We start from the raw sequence: 23339 nt of genomic DNA, 5'->3' as shown, positions 1-23339 counted from the left end.
AGAGGCCATCACAAAGCCCTGACCTCAATCATAAAGAAAAATTGTGGGAAGAACTGAAAAAGCGTGTGCGAGCAAGGAGGCCTACAAACCTGACTCAGTTACACCAGCTCTGTCAGGGGGAATGGGCCAAAATTCACCCAACTTATAGTGGGAAGCTTGTGGAAGGCTATCCGAAACATTTGACCCAAGTTAAATAATTTAAAAGCGATGCTACCAAATACTAATTGAGTGTATGTAAACTTCTGACCCACTGGGAATGTGATGAAAGAAATTAAAGCTGAAATAAATGACTCAACTATTATTATGAAATTTCACATTCTTAAAATAAACTGTTGATCCTAACTGACATAAGATAGGGAATTTTTACTTGGATTAAATGTCAGGAATTGTAAAAAACTGAGTTGAAATGTATTTGGCCAAGGTGTATGTAAACATTACGTGACCATAACTATTTATTTTGATGGAAAATATTTATACTCAGAACTGTTATTTCTTCCCTCTTTGTTTTCTTTGTAAAGTAATCATTTCAAGAGTTATGTGTCTCAAAGGATTATCTTAACAAGCATGTGACCGTGGGGGTTTCTTTTGGTTAGGGCAGAGGAATTCAGTGGGGGCCAGTCCCAATTGAACAGGCTGCAATGTTATGTTATGTTTACAATGATATCAAACTTGGTCATGTCCGCTTTCCACTTGAAGAAGTCTTGCATGGCTCCACCAAAGTCCCTTGCAGTCTCGTTGGAGAAGCTGTGTTTTTCTCCTGCACGTCACACTGAACTTCAGCACCTTAACCCCTGTGCTCCTACCCCTCCACCGCCGGCAGCTCAGCCTGGGGGCTGTTCTCCAGGTCAGGAGGCCCGGCCTCCCCTGCCCCCACACTCTGGCCTGCAGTAGGTATCTCAAGCTCCAGCTTCTAGGTCTCTGTGGTGACAGTCTCAATGGCATCCTTCTCCACAATGTCTTTGTTGGCTTTGCCTTGGTCTCTATCTCGCCCTCCTCTCCCCTTAGGACCGTCTATGGGGTCGTCTGTTCTTCTTCAGAGAGGTGTTCAGTTTCCAGACCTTCAATGCATTGGTCCATGGCAGCTTGGAGGCCAGCTTCTGCAAGTCCTCCAATGACAGAAAGGGTAGTGCTTCTATCAAATACCTTAAGAGGGAGAGGCGTGTTATACAGTGTAGGTGACTGGTCTTTCATGCAACGTGAATGTTGTAGTTGAAATGAAAGTGTAAGAATTCAGGTTCCTTATTGGCTGTGCTGTAATGAAGAGAGATGTACCTTTGAGTCTTTAAACTGATAGTTGTCATACTCTTCATTCGTAACAAACAAGTTGTCCACAGACATCAGATTATGCACCTAGAAAGAGGAGGCACAGGTTAAGAAAAGCTAGGCTTTTGTGATGTGTGCAAAATTAATCAAAGGTTTTATGGCCACACCAAGATTTTAAGATGGGTTTAAAAATAACATTCTTATTTCATTATAATCACAACACTCTTGTGATAGTCTACCAAAATAGTTCAAATAGTGCATTTTGGGAAGTGTAATTGGGTATTTTGTTTTAATAAATAATAAACCTAATTTAAACATTCTGTCATAAAGAGCACATGTTCAATTTAACAAAAAAAATAATAATCCAGCTCTAAATTAAGAAACATTACTAAAATTACTATAGTTGCTGCCAATTAAAGTAACAGGGTTGAAATTTGCACCATAAATTAGCCATACAGTACCTTTAGATTTAGTTTACAGCTGTGAGCATTTCTAGGTAAACTTGCCGATGACAAGCATACCTATAACATGATGCAGCCACCACCATGCTTGAAAATACAAAGAGTGTTACTTTGTGATGTGTTGTGTTGTGTTTGCCCCAAACATAATGCTTTGTATTCAGGACATAAAGTAAATTTCTTTGCCACATTTTTTGCAGTTTTACTTTAGTGCCTTATTGCAAACAAGATTTTGAATATTTTTATTCTGTACAGGCTTCTTTCTCACTTTGTCAATTACGTTAGTATTGTGGAGTAACTACAATGTTGTTGATCCATCCTCAGTTTTCTCCTATCACAACCATTAAACTCTAACTGTTATAAAGTCACCATTGGCCTCATTGTGAAATCCCTTAACGGTTTTCTTACTCTCCGGCAAACTGAGTTAGGAAGGACGCCTGTATCTTTGTATTGACTGGGTGTACTGTTATACCATCCAAAGCGTGACTAATAACTTCACTAGGCTCAACGGGATATTTAATGTCTGCTTTTGTATATACACTATTATTGCACACTGTGACTTCTTAAGCCATTTTCTACTCCTGAACGTATTTAGACTTGCCATAACAAAGGGGTTGAATACTTATTGACTCAAGACATTTCAGCTTTTCATTTTTTTATACAAAAATGAAAATCCTAAAAACATAATTACACTTTGACATTCTGGGTTATTGTGTGTAGGCCAGTGACACAAAATCTCAATTTAATCAATTTTTAAAATCAGGCTGTAACACAACAATAATAATAAGATAATAAGAAGAATAAGTCAAGGGGTGTGAATATATCTCCTTGTGACAGCGGGAATGGATGCTTGTTATGTGCAACAGAGGGGCAATTTAATGCAAGCTACACAATTGTTTTTGAAATTGTTAAAACATTTCTAGGTCAACTGTCTATGTTAATAGGGTTGATATGTTATTCTCGACCCCCTACCTGGGGAGGCAGGTAGCCCAGTGGTTGGAGTGTTGGGCCTGTAACTGGAAGGTTGCTAGATCAAATCCCCGAGCTGACATGGTAAAAATCTGTCGTTCTTCCCCTGAACAAGGCAGTTAACCCACTGTCCTTAGGCCGTCATTGTAAATAAGAATTTGTTCTTAACTGACTTGCCTAGTTAAATAAAAGGTTAAAGAAAAAAACATAAAACACCAACAATTGAACAACAAGAGTAGAACCTGCTTTTACACAGATTTGACTATTAGATGTTCAATGCTTCTTTTGACAAAGTTAATAAAAAAACTGTAAACAAGAGTTCAGTTCACGTAACAGTGTTGACTTTAACATGATTACTAATCACATGAAATAAATAAGAATTTACAGAAATGACTTTGTCTAAGCAACAAAGTAGCTAGGGCTGAATGCACTCATGACTCAATTCTACGTGCAACAAAATTACTATGTGTTTCTCTAAAGTGCTTTGTGAAAGCAAACCACTAAGATTGTATTTGATAACTTAGCTAGTCATGCTGGCAATAGAATACGTTTTCAAATGATGACAACCTGACGCAGATTGCGATTTCTAATGGACCGTTATCAGATTGCGTAAATAACAACAGTAAGAAACAAAAAACTGCAAGTGTGCTCGCTTCAGTTTCTGAAAAGCACAGCTAGGGGACTTAAAGGAAAGGTTCAGCCATTTTGAATGTTATATTGTTTTGGTGCATCTCTGAGTGATGTTCTATTAATTCCCTGGGTCATTTCATCTTTTCACGTGTTTCTGAGTTATTGGAAATCAAGCACGTGGAAATCTGTCTTGGATATGACGTAGCACCATGATAAAGTCTCACCACACCGGAAGTTAATAGGAATAAGATTTTTAGATCTCGAAAACATCTATCATACATGTCAAATTTCAACACTGGCAGATGTCACAACTTCAGAGGATGTCTTCTTTCGAATGAGCCATCGATCAAATTTTCGGAAAATTCCTACCTCAAGATCATTTGTAATTTAATGGAGGGTCTAGCAATTTTTCCTATATGTCTGCCTCTTTGGTTCTTGAAAGAGAGCGTTCCTTGTCCCAGAATCGCCCAGAATGCAACGCGCTGCCCACGTAGCATGGGAAACGTTTACCATCTCCTCAAAAGTATATTTGCCACTGCGAATGTCAGACTCCACTCTGAGGCACATCTATCTGCAGGTTGAACATGGTGAGATTGTAGACTCCAAAATTGATAGTGCAGTTTGTTTAGGAGATTTTACAGCCAACTAGCTACTTTACATGTGGTTATTGTCTTACTGGTATTATTGTGTGTAGCTACGTTTGCTAACTACCTACCTAGCTAGTGTCGTGGAAATTCTACACACTAAGTCAATCTTAAATGAATAATAGTTTATTAACAGCAAGCTGGAGAGGTCTGTGATGGAAATGTTATCTTGTGAAGAGACAACCTTGAAAATGAGGTTAATCATAAATAATCCTTGGTTTCTACCTGTGCTTGGTAAAGATATGAGGGTGGGGGGCGACATGACCCCCTCCTTAGGACTATCTAATAATATATTCTATAAAGATAGGAGACGTTCCAGACACATGCCAGAACCAACCCTATGAACTATACCTATGTAACGTGTCTGTAACCAGTATATAAGAGATGTAACGGGACTGCTCTGAGAGAGCTCCTGATCGACATGTGTACTTGGAGCATTGAGTTGGTTGGAACCTCTCCAGCGCACTGATAATAAAGAATGATTAATTTAAGCTTGACTTCGAGTGTCCCATGTGTAGAATTTCCCCGACAATTTGGCATCAATGAACAGGATGATTGATGTGAGGAAAACCGGTGGCACATAAAATGAAGCGTGAGGGAAATTCCCATCTGACCAAAAGACCAGACCCTTACTGTGGGCTACCCATTAGGAGACACAACATTCGCAAACAATTGAGGGACGTCTTCTGATTTCAGTAAGTCAATTTAAACTAATTAGTATAAAAAATAATAAAATCAATAAAACTAAACATAAAAATGGAGGAGGGTACCACTAGTCCTAAATCAAGTAATAGCACGAAGCGAATGTGGATGTGAGTTGTGTGAGTGTGGAAAGTATTAAGCTGATTGAAAATGGGATAATAACAGGATTTAAATTAGGCTATTAAGCTGACTGAAAATGGGATAATAACAGGATTTAAATTAGGCTATTAAGCTGATTGAAAATGGGATAATAACAGGAGTTAAATTAGGCTATTAAGCTGATTGAAATTTGGATAATAGGTACTGAGTGAATGTATGAAAGTGTGTGTGTTATTCTATATGTATGCGGCAAGACTATAGAGTCTATAGAGACCATAGCATTTATGACTATATAAACTATTGATACTATGGATGCTTAGGGACTATAGATGCTGTGGGGAATATGATGCTATAGGGACCATAGCTACTATGGATGCTATAGGGACTGTGATGCTATAGGGACTACGGATGCTCAGACTATAGCTATTGTAGAGACTATGGTTAAATTTAGACTTTATTGGAACCTTGGCAGTGATACATATGATGTAAGAAGGCTAGAGCTAGTCTTATAGAAAAGACTAGAGCAAGTAACGGTACCATGGAAAGCCCCACAGACAGCTGTCTGTGGGCATTTATAAGGGATGTGTCTATGTGGCCTGCAGCCACTAGCAATAGCACATGGTGTTATTATGTATTTTTGTAAAATATATATATGGTGCAGAGATGCACATAGGGTAATAAGGGAGATTACTGAGTGTGTTTGGGAATAGTGAATTTTAGATGTGAGAGTTGTGTGAGTGTGAAAAGGATGTGTTAAGATGATAGAAATGTGGATAATAAGCTGATTGAAATCTGGATAATAAGAGATTTAGAACTATCAGATATATTATTACTATTAAGTACTGAGAGAATGAGAGCTGTCAGGGAACATGCTCCGGTGTGAAAGAGGTAATATGGAGGATTACTGAGTGTGTGTCTGAATGGATACCCCAACCAGTTCTATGAGCTGAGTTCTTCAATCTATAATGTTATCTACGGTTATTATATATGTTTAGGAATTAGCGGCAAGCTAGTCTTAGGAGAAGGCTAGAGTGAGGGCAGGAGACGCCACTGACAATTGTCTGTAGGGATTTATAAGAGAAGTGTCTACGTGGTCGGAGAATCACTGGAACTGTTGAAGATACATATGGTGAATAGCTCAGAAGTGTCTACATGTGTCTGCAGTTACTACTCACATGTGTAACGATAGTCTACATGGTCTGAAAAACACTGATAATAGCAAGAGGTGTTATTGTAGGCATTTAGAGTTGTTGATGCACATCAGTGGTGTGGATGTCTGTAGGCATTCATGATCTGTAAAGTTATGTAGGGAATATGTATATGTGAGAGATATGAAAGGAGAAAGTACTATTCCCAAATATGCTGTTAAATAGAACAACTAGTGTAAATATCTAAACCCCTGTATGAATAGAACTTGTTCTCAACTGGCCTACCTGGTTAAATAAAGGTGAAAAAAAGTCTAAAGGAGGAATTGGTGAAGTATTCTCGGTTACTAGAGATTTGATAAAGTCACAATGGAGAAAAATAGTAATAACTATATACAACTTGCACACCCACACGTAGACGTGTAAGTGGTTTAAAAAGCGTTAAGAGAAATTAATAGTATAATGATTAACGAGATTTGATAAAGTAACAATGTATGAAAGTATAATGGGTTACTAGAGTTTAACTTGTTAGGTAGAGACTTAGTAGGGGACATCGATAGGGGACTGATCGACTGCGCCAGCCCAGGTATTGTGAAAGTTCATCCCAGAAAGAGTCTCTATTCTCGAGTGCTAACTTAAAAAAGGAAGCTCCCTCCAAAGTTTCTCTTTCTTTCTGAATTGGCAGATGTATTTTATAAATTCAGCACATGTTAATCTTAAAATAATATAAATTTAATTTGTTTCAATATAAGGTCACATGACGAACAGAGCATTGGGACTGATATTAAATTAGAGGCCACCATTTGGTGTTTGGGTTAGAGATAAGTTTCCTGTGGGGACCTGGGATTGTTTCCTTTAGAAGGTGCCTATTCCGCTTTACAGGAAACCGTATCATCTGTTGTGTCTGAAGTATAATTCTGTATATACATGGTTTTACCAAGACTTCAAATCAAATCAAATTTTATTTGTCACATGCGCCGAATACAACAGGAATACAACCTTACCGTGAAATGCTTACTTACAAGCCCTTAACCAACAGTGCAGTTCAAAAAAAAGTTACAAATAAAGTAAAAATAAAAAGTAACAGAATTACATAACAATAACGAGGCTATATCTCATGGGATTTCTTATAAGCGTCCGAATTAGTCTCCCACTCCTTAAAGGCAGCAGCTCTAGCCTTTAGCTCGGTGCGGATGCTGCCTGTAATCCATGGCTTCTGATTGGGATATGTACGTACGGTCACTGTGGGGACAACGTCCTCAATGCACTTATTGATGAAGCTGGTGACTGAGGTGGTATACCCCTCAATGCCATTGGATGAATCACATAACATATTCCAGTCTGTGCTAGAAAAACAGTCCTGTAGCGTTGGACCACTTCAGTATTAACCTCTTTGATCTCTAGGGGCGCTATTTCATTTTTGGATAAAAAACGTTCCCGTTTTAAGCGCGATATTTTGTCACGAAAAGATGCTCGACTATGCATATTCTTGACAGTTTCTGAAAGAAAACACTCTGAAGTTTCAGAATCTGCAAAGATATTGTCTGTAAGTGCCCCAGAACTCATTCTACAGGCGAAACCAAGATGATGCCTCAACCAGGAAATGAGCAGAATTTCTGAAGCTCTGTTTTCCATTGTCTCCTTATATGGCTGTGATTGCGCAAGGAATGAGCCTACACTTTCTGTCGTTCCCCCAAAGTGTTAGCAGCATTGTGACGTATTTGTAGGCATATCATTGGAAGATTGACCATAAGAGACTACATTTTCCAAGTGTCCGCCTGGTGTCCCTGCGTCGAAATTGGAGCGTAAAGCCAGGTGCAATTATTTTTCCATTTGAGAGCAAGGAGAAACCAGGCTTCCACGAAGGATATATCATTGAAGAGATATGTGGAAAAACACCTTGAGGATTGATTCTAAACCACGTTTGCCATGTTTCAGTCGATATTATGGAGTTAATTTGGAAAAAAGTTCGCGTTTTGAGGGCTGAATTTTCGTTTTTTTTTTTTTTTTTTTTTTTTTTGGTAGCCAAATGTGATGTACAAAACGGAGCTATTTCTAATACACAAAGAATCTTTTTGGAAAAACGTAGCATCTGCTATCTAACTGAGAGTCTCCTCATTGAAAACATCAGAAGTTCTTCAAAGGTAAGTTATTTTATTTGAAGGCTTTACTTGTTTTTGTGATAGTTGCCTGCTAAATGCTAACGCTAATGCTAACGCTAATGCTAACGCTAAATGCTACGCTAGCTAGCTACTGTTACACAAATGATTGTTTTCCTATGGTTGAAAAGCATATTTTGAAAATCTGAGATGACAGTGTTGTTAACAAAAGGCTAAGCTTGAGAGCTAGCATATTTATTTCATTTCATTTGCGATTTTCATGAATAGTTAACGTTGCGTTATGGTAATGAGCTTAGGTCTATAAATAGAATCCCGGATCCGGGTTTGGTCGTCGCAACAGGTTAAGTGAGTCACTGGTACTTCCTGCTTTTGTTTTAGCTTGTAAGCAGGAATCAGGAGGATGGAGTTATGGTCAGATTTGCCAAATGGAGGGCGAGGGAGAGCTTTGTATGGGTCTCTGTGTGTGGAGTAAAGTTGGTCTCGATTTTTTCCCCCTCTGGTTGCACGTGACATGCTGGTCAAAATTAGGTCAAACAGATTTAAATTTGCCTGCATTAAAGTCCCCGGCCACTAGGAGTGCCGCTTCTGGATGAGCATTTTCTTGTTTGCTTATGGCCTTATACAGCTTGTTGAGTGCGGTTAGTGCCAGCATCGGTTTGTAGTGGTATATAGATGGCTATGAATAATATAGATGAGAAGTCTCTTGGTAGATAGTGTGGTCCACACCTTATCATGAGGTACTCTACCTCAGACGAGCAATACCTCAAGACTTCTTTAACATTAGACTTTGCGCACCAGCAGTTATTGACAAATAGACACACACCCCTGCCCCTTGTCTCATCAGATGTAGCTAGTCTGTCCTAGCGATGCACAGAAAAATCAGCCAGTTCTACATTATGTCGTTGTTCAGCCACGACTCGTGAATCATAAGATATTACAGATTTAATGTCCCATTGGTAGGATAGTCTCTAATAGTTGAGTTTGTTTTCCAGTGATTGAACTTTGGCCAATAGAACCGATGGAAATGGCAATTCAATCGCTCGCCTACGAATCCTAACAAGGCATCCTGACCTTCTCCTTAGGTATCTCCACCTTTTCTTCACGTGAATGATGGGGATTTGGACCTGTAAACTCAATTAAGCTTAAGAATTTTTAGGACTGATTAAGACATTTATTTTCTTTCTTCCAGGACTTATGGAATGTCCTCTACCAAGTTTCTTTGACATGTTTACCAATGATTCTGTATCTCTCCCTTTGAAAGGCTTCCTGAGGCAGGTGCCTTAGGAGAGCAGTCGATGAGACTGTGCACTATACAGTATAAAGGTACCTGAATCCGGTTGTTAAGGGAGCTTTTATATGTTATGAAACTTTGTTAGTGGTGTTAATACTGATTTATTGTGTGGGGTCTTTTTCTTTTGGTTTAAGTGTGGATTTCACAGGTTATAAAGGATGCACCTTAACCTCTTTGATCTCTAGGGGCGCTATTTCATTTTTGGATAAAAAACGTTCCCGTTTTAAGCGCAATATTTTGTCACGAAAAGATGCTCGACTATGCATATTCTTGACAGTTTTTGAAAGAAAACACTCTGAAGTTTCAGAATCTGCAAAGATATTGTCTGTAAGTGCCCCAGAACTCATTCTACAGGCGAAACCAAGATGATGCGTCAACCAGGAAATTAGCAGAATTTCTGAAGCTCTGTTTTCCATTGTCTCCTTATATGGCTGTGATTGTGCAAGGAATGAGCCTACACTTTCTGTCGTTCCCGCAAGGTGTTAGCAGCATTGTGACGTATTTGTAGGCATATCATTGGAAGATTGACCATAAGAGACTACATTTTCCAAGTGTCCGCCTGGTGTCCTGCGTGGAATTCGGTGCGCAAACGCCAGCTGCTTGTACTTTTCCATTTGATTGAGGGGAGAAACCATGCTTCCACGAACGATATATCATTGAAGAGATATGTGAAAAACACCTTGAGGATTGATTCTAAACAACGTTTGCCATGTTTTCAGTCGATATTATGGAGTTAATTTGGAAAAAAGTTCGCGTTTTGAAGACTGAATTTTCGGGTTTTTTTGGTAGCCAAATGTGATGTATAAAACGGAGCTATTTCTAATACACAAAGAATCTTTTTGGAAAAACTGAGTATCTGCTATCTAACTGAGAGTATCCTCATTGAAAACATCAGAAGTTCTTCAAAGGTAAATGATTTTATTTGAAGGCTTTTATGTTTTTGTTGAAATGTTGCGTGCTGGATGCTAACGCTAATGCTAACGCTAAATGCTACGCTAGCTAGCTACTTTTACACAAATTATTGTTTTCCTATGGTTGAGAAGCATATTTTGAAAATCTGAGATGACAGTGTTGTTTACAAAAGGCTAAGCTTGAGAGATGGCATATTTATTTCATTTCATTTGCGATTTTCATGAATAGTTAACGTTGCGTTATGGTAATGAGCTTGAGTCTGTATTCCTGATACCGGATCCGGGATGGGGAGATCAGAGAGGTTAAAGGGCACACAAATGAACATTTTCTGAAGTATCTATTGTCTATTGAGTTTTGGTTGAATTCATGTAAATTCTCTTGATAAAAAATGTATTGAAAAACCCAAATGTAAACCTTATACACAAAATGTTTGAAATATCTTTAAATAATGTCTGAGGTACAGGTAAAGAAACACACTTAAATGGGGATGAATGACCTCTGTCCTGACTTTCTGGTGAGGCCTGATCACCCTCACTAGAAAGACTAGAGACATTGGGTGAGATTTAAATGGGATATGTAAACACTAATAATTAAGAAGTAGTTTATAATTTATCAACAGTCTTGTGTGATTCAGAACACGAGAAGGAGAGAGAGTGCTGCTCCTGAATGAGATACACCTGTCTCTAGTCCATTTTACTATTACCTTACGGGATACAATTACGTTAAGATGGAGTCATCAAGGGTTGTAATTCTAATTTTATTAGTTATTTTGATGAGGCAGTGAAGTTTTCCCCACCTCTATTTTTATATGAAGAAGTGTATTGTTGTGTTGTTTGTTTTTGTCTTGCTTCAATACAAATCTCACCAGATTGGGTCTTCTGAATGGTCGGGATTTCTCCCTAAGGATTAGCCCTCTGACTCCCTGACCCTGTAACTCTGCGGTGAGATCGCCAAGATGGAGTATAAGCTACTTTGGAGAAAAAAATGGTTTCAACTGTGTGTTGTTGTTCTCTTTGACATTTGTCTTAGACATTTGTATTAAGAATATTAGCAGTAGTAATGTCATACAGTGAATTGTCTGGATTTCCTGAAACAGAAATGCCCTAAACTAAACTGTTGTTCTGGTCTGTCTTCTCTCGAGGTTATGGCGAAGGTGACCACAGATGGTATCTAGATGCATGGAAGGGATAATTAATCTGAGAACAGTGTGAACCTCACCCCTCTAACCGGCTAAAGTAATGGCGACAATGGAGTTCACTATGGTTCTTCACCACTTCTACCGTGGGACCGGAGTCCAAGCCAGCAACCTATACACAGCATCCAGTCAAAGCTATCAACTGCCTTCTCTCTCATGCCTTTTCTCTCTGGAGTGCGCCATGAGTCCACGTGGAATGGGCATGGAGAGAGATCCCGTCCAAACTTCTGTCATGCTGCTGGTGTACTGGTAGGAAAATGGACAAGACTTAATGGACTGTAAAGGACAGTGGCGGCTCAGGTGAGAAAAATTAGGTCATTATCAAGGGCCATCCACTTTGAACATGTGCCATTGGGAGGTCGAACTGAAACGCTAGAAGAATGAGTGCTGGGAGGGAAGGGGGTGGTCAGCCATGCCCGTAATTAATTTAGACTTATCCAAAATGGTTTATTTGGGGTATCAGGTTGATTGTGGAGGTCCGCACACTGCAAAAGTTATAGTACTTTAGACTAGAAATGCATTGAAATACCGATTGGTCATTAACACACCAATCCATAAATAAAATAGTGTAATGAAGCATATGTGTAACTGTATCAAGTGAAGGTCTTAAGCCATGGTTTTGCAAGTTGGATTGTACAACCAAGAATGAAGGGTTTGAAAGTGTCTGTGGTTTTATGCGTTGATTTTGTTTACTTACTACTTTGATTGTAGATTTTAGCTTTGGTATTATGATTATGATGTCACGACTTCGGCCGAAGTCGGTCCCTCTCCTTGTTCGGGCGGTGTTCGGCGGTCGACGTCACTGGCCTTCTAGCCATCAGTGATCCATTTTTGCATTTTCTATGGGTTCCAATCCCATCAATTACATGTGTGTATTTAACCCTCTGTTTCCCCTCATGTCCTTGTCAGAGATTGTTTGTTTGTATGTGATGTGCATGTATTATGTTGGTGTGCGACTGGTTTTGTACCCACTTTTGTTATTTTGTACATTTTGGTTTTTGGAGTTTTATCAGCATTTATTAAACAACAACGTTTTTACCAAGTTCGTACTCCTGCGCCTGACTTCCCTGCCACCAACACGCACCCATTACATTTGAATGCAATTAGATTCACTCCTGTTAAGTACAACCTTTATTATGATTTATGACAATGATGTATTTTGATACAGAAGCTAAAATCTAATGCTTACCTTAACATTTTATGATTATTATCACACAAGTGATGAGCAGATGGAATGTGATATCTTGCAAAGAGACAGCCTTGAAAATGTTCACATTGTCTTAGTGGCATAACCAATCCTTGGTTCCTGCCTGTGCTTGATAAAGATATGAGGGGAGAGACATGACACCCTCCTTAGGAACATCTGTCAGAACGACCAGAATTTGTTCTAAGATAGGAGACGGTGCCAGACAAATGCCGGAACTAACCCTATGAACCATGCCTATGTAACGTGTCTGTAACCAGTATATAAGAGATTTAACGGGACTGCCCCGAGAGAGCTCCTGATCGACATGTGTACTTGGTGCATTTAGTTGGTTGGAACCTCTTAGTAACATTTTATTAATTTGGTTATTCCATAAACTATCAAATGAGTAAGTAAACACAATCAACGCATAAAACCACACACTTTCAAACCCTTCATTCTGGTTTGTAAAAAAAAATCAACACATAAAACCAAAGACAAACCCTTCATTCTGGTTTGCACAATCCAATTTGTAAAACTATTGCAGTAGAATGTTTTAACTTAAGACCTTCGCTTCATACAGTTACACATACGCTTCATTACACAATTTCATTAATGGATACTGGCAATGACATTTCAGCATGTTAATGACAGATTAGTATCTCAATGCATTTGTGTAAATAACAATACATTTTGTAGAGTGCAGACCTCCAAATGTCAAAGAGAATAACACACTGCTGAAACCTTTTTTTGCAAATTGGCTTGTACTCCCCTATCACATTGGGGACCTCACTGCAGCCCTCACTGCAGTTACAGGGTCAGGGAGTTGATGGCTAATTCATCCAGCAGACACAATCTGGTGAGATTTGTATTGAAGCAAGACAAAAACAAAAAAACAGCAATACACTTCTTCATATAAAACACCTTATCCTTTACCCAATCAAGCTCTCTGTCTGTAAGGTTACCTGCTTTGGTCCACATGGCAGTCTCATCACTGTCTGTTAGCAATCCACAAACCCAACAATCTGATACATTCTGTAGTACAGAGACATTACTAGCTATTAGTAAGAAAGTGTTTGACCCCGGGAAACTGTCGGGTTCACCTAGGGGTCATGAAAAGGGTAGTACCAAAATGTTTGATGTATGAGAATAATTGATTATTCTTATGTTGAATTAATACAAAGGGAGGGGTTACAAGACCTCTCCCTCCTTACATTAATAGGGTCCTAGACTACAGATGAACAATAAATATACATTGAGGTTTTAATATTGTTCCGCAGTTGTTTTCTAATTCTCTCTCTCTGCCTCATTAAAAAGAGGCCCCTCTGAGTAATGTGTGACTGTGAAGAAGGAGCTCTGCAGGGGAGTGGAGGAGATAAGACGAGTCAAACATTCCACAATAAATCAACTTTGGGGAGTGGACGTTTACTGCTAAGTTTTAGATAACATTAAAAGCCACTGTTTATATAACTTGGTAGGCAGGGTGTTGGTCTCAGGAGTAAAAAGGTAATGACGTAGGTAGTGACATCACCAGGCTAGACTGAGGGTGTAACAAAACAACTTGAGACTTTTTGTTTGATGCAGAACTTACTCTGAAACATGCGCGGTAAGTTACTAATTGTCAACTTCTGTCTGCAATTGCATTAATTTTTTAAAAATTATTTAATTAAATATATTGTCATAATGCTAATTTCACCAATGAGCCAATGATGATTGACAAGGACGAAAGGAATGAACCCTAACAAAAACTTAAATCCATTTAGAATAACTGTCACCCATTACCAACATAAACTCAGAAAAAAAAGAAACGTCATCTCACTGTCAACTGGATTTATTTTCAGCAAACTTAACATGTGTAAATATTTGTATGAACATACGATTCAACAACTGAAACAAACTGAACAAGTTCCACAGACATGTGACTAACAGAAATCGAATGATGTGTCCCTGAGGGGGACAAATCAGGATGAGCCTGAAGGAAGGTTACCACATGAGGGAGGGGGATGTCTTCCCTATAACGTACAGCGTTGAGACTGCCTGCAATGACAACAAGCTCAGTCACATGATACTGTGACACACCGCCCCAGACCATGACAGACCCTCCATGTTGATCCCGCTCCAGAGTACAGGCCTCGGTGTAACGCTCATTCCTTCGATGATAAACACAAATCTGACCATCACACCTGGTGAGACAAAACTGCAACTCGTCAGTGAAGAGCACTTTTTGCCAGTCCTATCAGTCCAGCGATGGTGGGTTTGTGCCCATAGGCGACATTGTTGCCGGTGATGTCTGGTGAGGACCTGCCTTACAACAGGCCTACAAACCCTCAGTCCAGCTTCTCTCAGCTTATTGCGGACAGTCTGAGCACTGATGGAGGGATTGTGCGTTCCTGGTGTAACTCGGCGTTATGTTCCCCAGTTTCTGTATTGTGGTTTGTATGTGTGTGTTTTAGGAAAATGGCTTCCTGGAATCCCCCAAGCAGCTGATTGGCCGACTCCATGGCAAATTGGAGCTGACCCCGCCCTCTCGTCAGAGGACGCAGCTGTCTTCAATTACCAACTCCTTCTCCAGCCAGTGTTCTGTTGCTCAGAAGAGAGATGATTGCTGAGAGAATAGAGCTAAGGGTGATAGCCTGTGTTGGTTGTGTCTTAGAAAGAGCTTACTGTTATAACCTGTATTGGTTGTTGTTCAGAGAGAGTTTCTTTGATATTTTTTGTTGGTTGTTGCTCAAATAGTGTGTGTAGTATTTTGTAGCCAGTCCTGCAAACGTATATGTATGCCAAAAGGACTGTGTTTGTGATTAGGAATTATTATGTTTGTTCTCAGGGGGGAAGGTGAAGGCACCTAGGGAGTGCTTAGGCAAGAGGCCTGCGGGCATACATAACCCGTAGTAGTTTACTGTCTATGCACACTAGGTAAGACCTGGGTGGACCACCCCCATATTTTGGTTAGTGCACCAGGTGGTGCTAGTTAGGTAAGTAGTGGTTAGGCAGGTAAGGTAGAAGAGGGTAGGTTAGGTAAGTAGTGGGTAGGCAGGTAAGGTAGAAGAGGGTAGGTTAGGTAAGTAGTGGGTAGGCAGGTAAGGTAGAAGAGGGTAGGTTAGGTAGGCAGGTAAGGTAGGAGAGGGTAGGTTAGGTAAGTAGTGGGTAGGCAGGTAAGGTAGGAGAGGGTAGGTTAGATAAGTAGTTGGTAGGCAGGTAAGGTAGGAGAGGGTAGGTTAGGTAAGTAGTGGGTAGGCAGGTAAGGAGGTAGGAGAGGGTAGGTTAGGTATGTAGTGGGTAGGCAGGTAAGGTAGGTTAGGTAAGTAGTGGGTAGGCAGGTAAGGTAGGAGAGGGTAGGTTAGGTAAGTAGTGGGTAGGCAGGTAAGGTAGGAGAGGGTAAGTTAGGTAAGTAGTGGGTAGGCAGGTAAGGTAGAAGAGGGGGCTTTGACATTTACTTTCTTTGCTTTGGTTCCGTTCAGCCTCTTTTCTCAACATTACAGTGTGATGGAATAAATTCCTAGTAAACGGTAAATTATCTGCCTTTGTCATCCTTACTCGCACCTACAGTCCCATACCTCTTTCACTCCACGGGGAGTTGCGTTGTAAGCAGGGTGTTGCGTTCCCTCTTCCTAGAGGAGTTCGTAACACTCGGCCAGTTGTTGCCATCCTGTACCTGCCCCGCAGGTTTGATGTTCGGATATACCGATCCTGTGCAGGTGTTACACTTGGTTTGCCACTGCGAGGACGATCACCTGTCCATCCTGTAGCGATGTCTTAGGCGTCTCACAGTACGGACATTGCAATTTATTGCCCTGGCCACATCTGCAGTCCTCATGCCTCCTTGTGCCATTCAGATGAGCAGGGACCCTGGGCATCTTTCTTTTGGAGTCAGTAGAAAGGACTCTTTAGTGTCCTAAGTTTTCATAACTGTGACCTTAATTGCCTAAGCTGTTATGGGCAGGCCAACATCCTGTGAAATTGCAGAGCGTGAAATTCAAACAGTATAAATATTTAACTTTCATAAAATCACAAGTGTAATACATCAAAACAAAGCTTAAATTCTTGTTAATCCAGCCGCCTTGTCAGATATCAAAAGGCTTTACGGAGAAAGCAAACCATGCGATTATCTGAGGACAGTGCCCCGCTTACAAACACATGAAAAACATATTTCAACCTGGCAGGTGCGACACGAAAGTCAGAAATGGCGATATAAAAAATGCCTTACCTTTGATCTTCTGTTGACACTCAAAGGTCCCAGTTACATCACAAATGGTCATTTTGTGATAATGTCCTTCTTTATATCCATAAAAACTCAGTTTAGCTGGCGTGCATTCAATAATCCACCCAGTTTCCCTCCATCAAAATGCATACAAAATGAATCCCAAACGTTACTAATAGACTTTTCCAAACATGTCAAACAACGTTTATAATCAAACCTTAGGTACCCTAATACGTAAATAAACAACATTTACGATGGGGAATTGTCTTTCCCGGAGAAAAATACCAAAGAACGCGTGTTTAAACCCTTTACAATGAAGATCTGTGAAGTTATTTGAATTTTTACAAATTATCTTTGAAACACAGGGTCCTGAAAAAGGGATGTTTCTGTTTTTGCCGAGTTTACATAAAAAAAACATATTGCATAGTTTCCTAAGAACGCAAAGTGAGGCGACCATCTCTGTCGGCGCACTTTTTCAATTTAAAACACACTTTGCTGTAAGCTACTATTTACTAGTTAACAAAAAATCATGTATGTCATATGTTTTTTTGAAATCTGACACGCCAGGTGGATTAACAACAAGCTAAGCTGTTGTGTTTTGCTATATTGCACTTGTGATTTCATGAAAATTAAATATTTTTAGTAATTTAATTTGAATGTGGCGCTTTGCAATTCAGCGGATGTTGACGAAAATGATCACGCACCCAGCCTTCTTGGGTGCGCCAAGAAGTTAAAGAAATTTCAAAAATGTTATGTACCAGGTTTACATAGTTTTTTGGGGGTACATTTCTTATCAGGAGAATTGACATGTGTGCAAAACTCTGACAATAGATACTTCAGAATTTAATTTGTTATGCCCTTTAAGGTGCATCCTTTCCTCAGGAAGTCTTTCAAAAGGGAGAGATACAGAATCATTGGTAAACATGTAAAAAAACAAACACACTTGGTAGTGGACATTCCATCAGTCCTGGAAGAAAGAAAATAAACATGCACTTAGTTTGCACATCTTAAATCTGTCCTAAAAATTCTTATTCTTAATTGTGTCTACTGATTCTTGGATAGGACGTCTTGATAAAACCATGTGTATAGAGAATTATACTTGAGACACATCAGATGATATAGTGTCCTGTCAAGCGGAATAGGCACCTTCTAATGTAAACAATCCCAGAGCCCCTCTCTTGTAATCTTATCATTTTGACCTGTTGCATTGACACGTCCCTGTGACATCAACTAGTCAAAATATGAAACCTGTTTAACAAATCTGATAGGACCTTCAAAAAGTTGGTGCTGGCTTATCAGCTCAATATTCGGTACTAAAAACATTTACTTGGATCTACATCAATTCTGGACACAGTTCCAAGTGTGGTTTAGGTGACATTACCTTCTTGCTGAAATCACTGGTTCTACCCAAACTACAGAATTGAGTAACAATAATAATAATAATAATAATAGGAAATTGTCAACAATGTCTCCTATTCAATTATTCATACCTCTGTCCCAAATTTTCCACCGTGTCCCTTACAGCCTGTTTGAGTTCAGTGAGTACTACTTTTTTAATTTATTATTGTAACATTCTCTGTTTCACGGAAACATGGCTCTCTCGGGATATGTTGTCGGAATCGGTTCAGCCACCGGGCTTCTCCATGCATCACTCCCATAGAGATAAACACCTCTCTGGGAAGAGGAAAGGCAGGGGTGTATGCTTCATAATGAATGACTCATGGTGTAATCATAACAAAATACAGGAACTCAAGTCCTTCTGCTCACCCGACTTAGAATTCTTCACAATCAAATGCCGGCTATATTACCTTCCACGAGAATTCTTGCCATTTACTGTCACAGCTGTCTACATTCCCCCTCAAGCAGACTGGGCTTCTCCATTTATATGAAAAATGTATATGGCCCTAAAGGAACCTCACTGGACTCTACGTAAACTGGAAACCATATATCCTGAGGCTGTATTTATCGTAGCTGGGGATTTTAACAAAGCAAATGAGAACAAGGCTACCTAAATTCTATCAGCATATTTATTGCACTACGTACGGGGGTAAAACACTCGATCACTGCAACTCTAACTTCCGCGATGCACACCCTTCGGCAAATTGAGCCACGACACCATTTTTCTCCTGCCGTCTTATAGGCAGAAACTCAAACAGGATGTACCAGTGACAAGAACCATTCAATCCACACTTCAATATTGTTTTGATCACGCGGACTGGCATATGTTCCGGTCAGCCTCAGAGAATAACATTGACCTATACGTTGACTCTTTGAGTCAATTTATAAGGAAGTGCATTGGAGATGTATCCATTGTGACTTAAAATCTACCCTAACCAGAAACTGTGAATGGATGGTGGAATTTGCGCAAAACTGAAAGAGCGAACCACCGCATTTAACCATGGCAGAATATAAACAGTGTAGTTATTCCCTCCGCAAGGCAATCAAACAAGCGAAATGCCGGTACAGGGACAAAGTGGAGTTGCAATTCAATGGCTCAGACATGAGACGTATGTGGCAGGGTCTACAGGAAATCACGGAGGACAAAAAGAAAACCAGCCACGTCACGGACACCGATGTCACACTTCCAGACAAACTAAAACACCTTCTTTGCCTGCTTTGAGGATAACACAGTGCAATCGTCGCGACCCGCTAACAAGAACTGCGACCCCCCCCTCTTCTTCTCTGTCGCCGACGTGAGTAAATCATTTAAACGTGTTAACCCGGCATCCCTAGTCGTCTCCTCAGAGCATGCGCAGACCAGCTGGCTGGTGTGTTTACGGACATTTTCAAAATCACTCTCTATCCCAGTCTGCTGTCCCCACATGCTTCAAGATGCCTACCATTGTTCCTGTACCCAAGAAGCAATGATAACTGAACTGAATGACTACTGCCCCGTAGCACTCACTTCTGTCATCATGAAGTGCTTTGAGAGACTAGTCAAGGATCATATCACCTCCACCTTACCGGCCACCCTAGACCCACTTCAGATTGCATTCCGCCCTAACAGGTCCACAGACGATACCAATCGCCATCACACTGCCCTATCCCAACTGGACAAGAGGAATACCTATGTAAGAATGCAGTTCATTGACTACAGCTCACCATTCAACAACATTGTACCCTGAAAAGCTCATCATCAAGCTGGAGGCCCTGGGCCTCATCCCCGCCCTGTGCAACTGGGTTCTGGACTTTCTGACGGGCCGCCCCCCAGGTGGTGAAGGTAGGAAACAACATCCACCTCGCTGATCCTCAACACTGGGGCCCCACAAGGGTGCGTGCCCAGCCCCCTCCTGTACTCCATGTTCACCCACGACTGCGTGGCCTTGCACACCTCCAACTCAAATCATCAAGTTTGCAGATGATACAACAGTGGCTTGATCACCAACAACAACGAGACAGCCTACATGGAAGAGGCGACGGGACTCCAAGTGTGGCGTCAGGAAAACAACCTCTCACTCAACGTCAACAAAACAAAAGGAGATGATCGTGGACTTCAGGAAACAGCAGAGGGAGCACCCCGCTATCCACATCGACAGGACAGTAGTGGAGAAGGTGGAAAGTTAAGTTCCTCGGCGTACACATCACAGACAAACTGAAATGGTCCACCCACACAGACAGTGTGGTGAAGAAGGAGCAACAGTGCCTCTTCAACCTCAGGAGGCTGTGTAACAAACTTTTCCAGATGCACAATTGAGAGCAACTGCACTGCCAACAATCGCAGGGCTCTCCAGAGGGCAGTGCGGTCTGCACAAAGCATCACCGGGGGCAAACTACCTGCCCTCCTGGACCCCAACAGCACTTGATGTCACAGGAAGGCCAAGAAGATCATCAAGGACAACAGCCATCCGGGCCACTGCCAGTTCACCCCGCTACCATCCAAAAGGTGAGGTCTGTACAGGTGCATCAAAGCTGGGACCGAGAGACAAACTATTTTTCCATATCAAGGCCATCACACTATTAAACAACCATCACTAACACAGAGAGGCTGCTGCCTACATACGGACTTGAAATCACTGGCCACGCTAACAAATGGATCACTAGTCAATTAACGTCACTTGAATTATGTTACATATCTTGCATTACTCATCCCATATGCATGTACTTAGGCAGGACATACAGTTGAAGTCGGAAGTTCACATACACCTTAGCTTAGCCAAATACATTTCAACTCAGTTTTTCACAATTCCTGACATTTAATCCCTGTGAAAATGCCCTGTTTTAGGTCAAGTAGAATCACTACTTTATTTTAAGAATGTGAAATGTCAGAATAGGAGACAGAACGCGTCTTCTTCCTGAGCGGTATGATGGCTGCGTGGTCCAATGGTGTTTATACTTGAGTACTATTGTCTGTACAGATGAACGTGGTACCTTCAGGCGTTTGGAAATTGTTCCCAAGGATTAACCAGACTTGTGTTAGTCTACAATTTTTTTTCTGAGGTCTTGGCTGATTTCTTTTGATTTTCCCATGATGTCAAGCAAAGTGGTACCGAGTTTGAAGGTAGGCCTTGAAATACATCCATATGTACAACTCCAATTTTCTCAAATTATGTCAATTAGCCTATCAGGAGCTTCTAAAGCCATGAAAACATTTTCTGGAATTTTCCAAGCTGTATGAAGGCACAGTCAACTTAGTGTATGTAAACCTCTGACCCACTGGAATTGTGATACAGTGAATTATAAGTGAAATAATCTGTCTGTTAACAATTGTTGGAAGAATTACTTGTGTCATGCACAAAGTAAATGTCCTAACTGACTTGCCAAAAGTATAGTTTGTTAACAAGAAATTTGTAGAGTGGTTGAAAAGCTAGTTTTAATGACTCCAACCTAAGTGTGTGTAAACTTCCGACTTCAACTGTACCAACAACAAACAGTGAGCCATCGTATTCATACATAAAAAAATAAAAATAATGAAAAGAAAAGCATTGTAGGGTAGAATTTTGTACAGTTAATGTGGGAGAGGTGTAAAAATTGTTATTGACCAATAATGACAAACCTCCTGGCATTGACAACTTTGATGGAAAGTTACTGAGGATGGTAGCTGACTATACAGCCACTACAGCCACTACAGCCACTCCTATCTGTCATATCTTTAATCTGAGTTTAGAACAATATGTTTTTCCTCCGGTCTGGAGGGAAGCCAAAGTCATTTTGCTACCTAAGAGTGGTAAAGCGGCCTTTACTGGTTCTATCAGCAGACCTATCAGCTTGCTGCCAGCTCTAAGCAAACAATGCTATTTCCCTGAAAAACTAATTGACAGACTTTCAGCATGTTTACAGAAAAGAGCGCTCATTATGTACTGTACAGACACAGTGGGAGTTCTGTGGTGGCTTTTGGCCATTCATTGGGATTCCTCATGTTTAACTCATTGCTAATAAAGTTAGGTCCAAATCTGATGTCAGATACTGTATTTATCGAATATTATAAAAATCCTATAAATTAAAATGGCCAATTTGGGTGCAATCAATTAGCTTAATTTCTCAGAGATAAAATGTTTCCGGAAGGCTTATCTTCTCTGCTTCTAACTACAGAAACAATTTGGGAATAATTTGGGAATAATTTGGGAATAATCTGAGATGATGGGTGTCATGGCTTGCTGAAATGACATGGAACGACCCATTAGATTTTTAAAAGCAATATTGGCGTACAATTTCTATTTAAAATATTAAAGGGATGCAAAAGGCACTCTGTGGAACGACTCATGCTACCTTCCATGACTAAATAAAATCACAATGAGATATCCTGAACTTCAGGTTTGGGTGGCAAACCCCTTTTCTTGGGAACACAAGTAGGAAATGGTTTTGTTACATCTGCACCTATTATCTTCTCGTGAGAACAGAATTGTTTTCCAAATGGTCCTTAGTAGCGCAGTTGGTAGAGAATGGTGCTTGTACCGCCAAGGTAGTGGGTTCTATTCCCAGGACCAACCATACCTCAAAATGTATGCATGCATGACCAAGTCGTTTTGGATAAAAGCATCTAATAAAATGGCATATATTATTCAAAGCGATAGTAAATCTCAGTTACCACAAGCTGCAGTTTATGTGATATCTGACACTTACTGGGAATGTCATCCAAATTACATGTGAGTCATGACATAGGTTTCACACACTCCATTGTAAATATATCTGTTGGCATCTTACCTGAGAGTGCAATCTGTTGTTATTTGGAAATATATTTGACAGCGGTCCTTGCTTATTGTGTCATCAGTCCCAATCTTCTGGAATTCATCTGCAGCAGTGTTTTGCTCCAATAGTGACAGTGATGACCTCACAGGTTATCTCCTCATCACTGGCAGACTGGCTGCTTGTTTCCATGGTACTTACTATAGGCTGCCGGTCAATGGATCAAATCAAATGTTACTGTCACATACACATATTTAGCAGATGTTATTGCGGGTGTATCGAAATGCTTGTGTTGCTACCTCCAACAGTGTGGTAGTATCGGGTGGGTAAAATGTGTGGAACGTTCCAACAGGAATCCGTTCCAAAAACTTTGTAAATATCAAGGTTGCCCACAAACAACACAT

At 40.3% G+C, this 23339-nt stretch overlaps 1 pseudogene; it reads right to left on the bottom strand.

Moving 5' to 3' along the window:
- Positions 1–641: 641 nt before the first annotated feature.
- On the bottom strand, positions 642–23127 carry LOC139412637 (tRNA (guanine(6)-N(2))-methyltransferase THUMP3-like; annotated as a pseudogene).
- Positions 23128–23339: the final 212 nt, after the last annotated feature.

This window comes from Oncorhynchus clarkii, chromosome 7 (genome assembly GCF_045791955.1).
Source record: "Oncorhynchus clarkii lewisi isolate Uvic-CL-2024 chromosome 7, UVic_Ocla_1.0, whole genome shotgun sequence".
Classification (NCBI taxonomy): Eukaryota; Metazoa; Chordata; class Actinopteri; order Salmoniformes; family Salmonidae; genus Oncorhynchus; species Oncorhynchus clarkii.
This window is presented reverse-complemented; position numbering and strand designations above follow the sequence as displayed.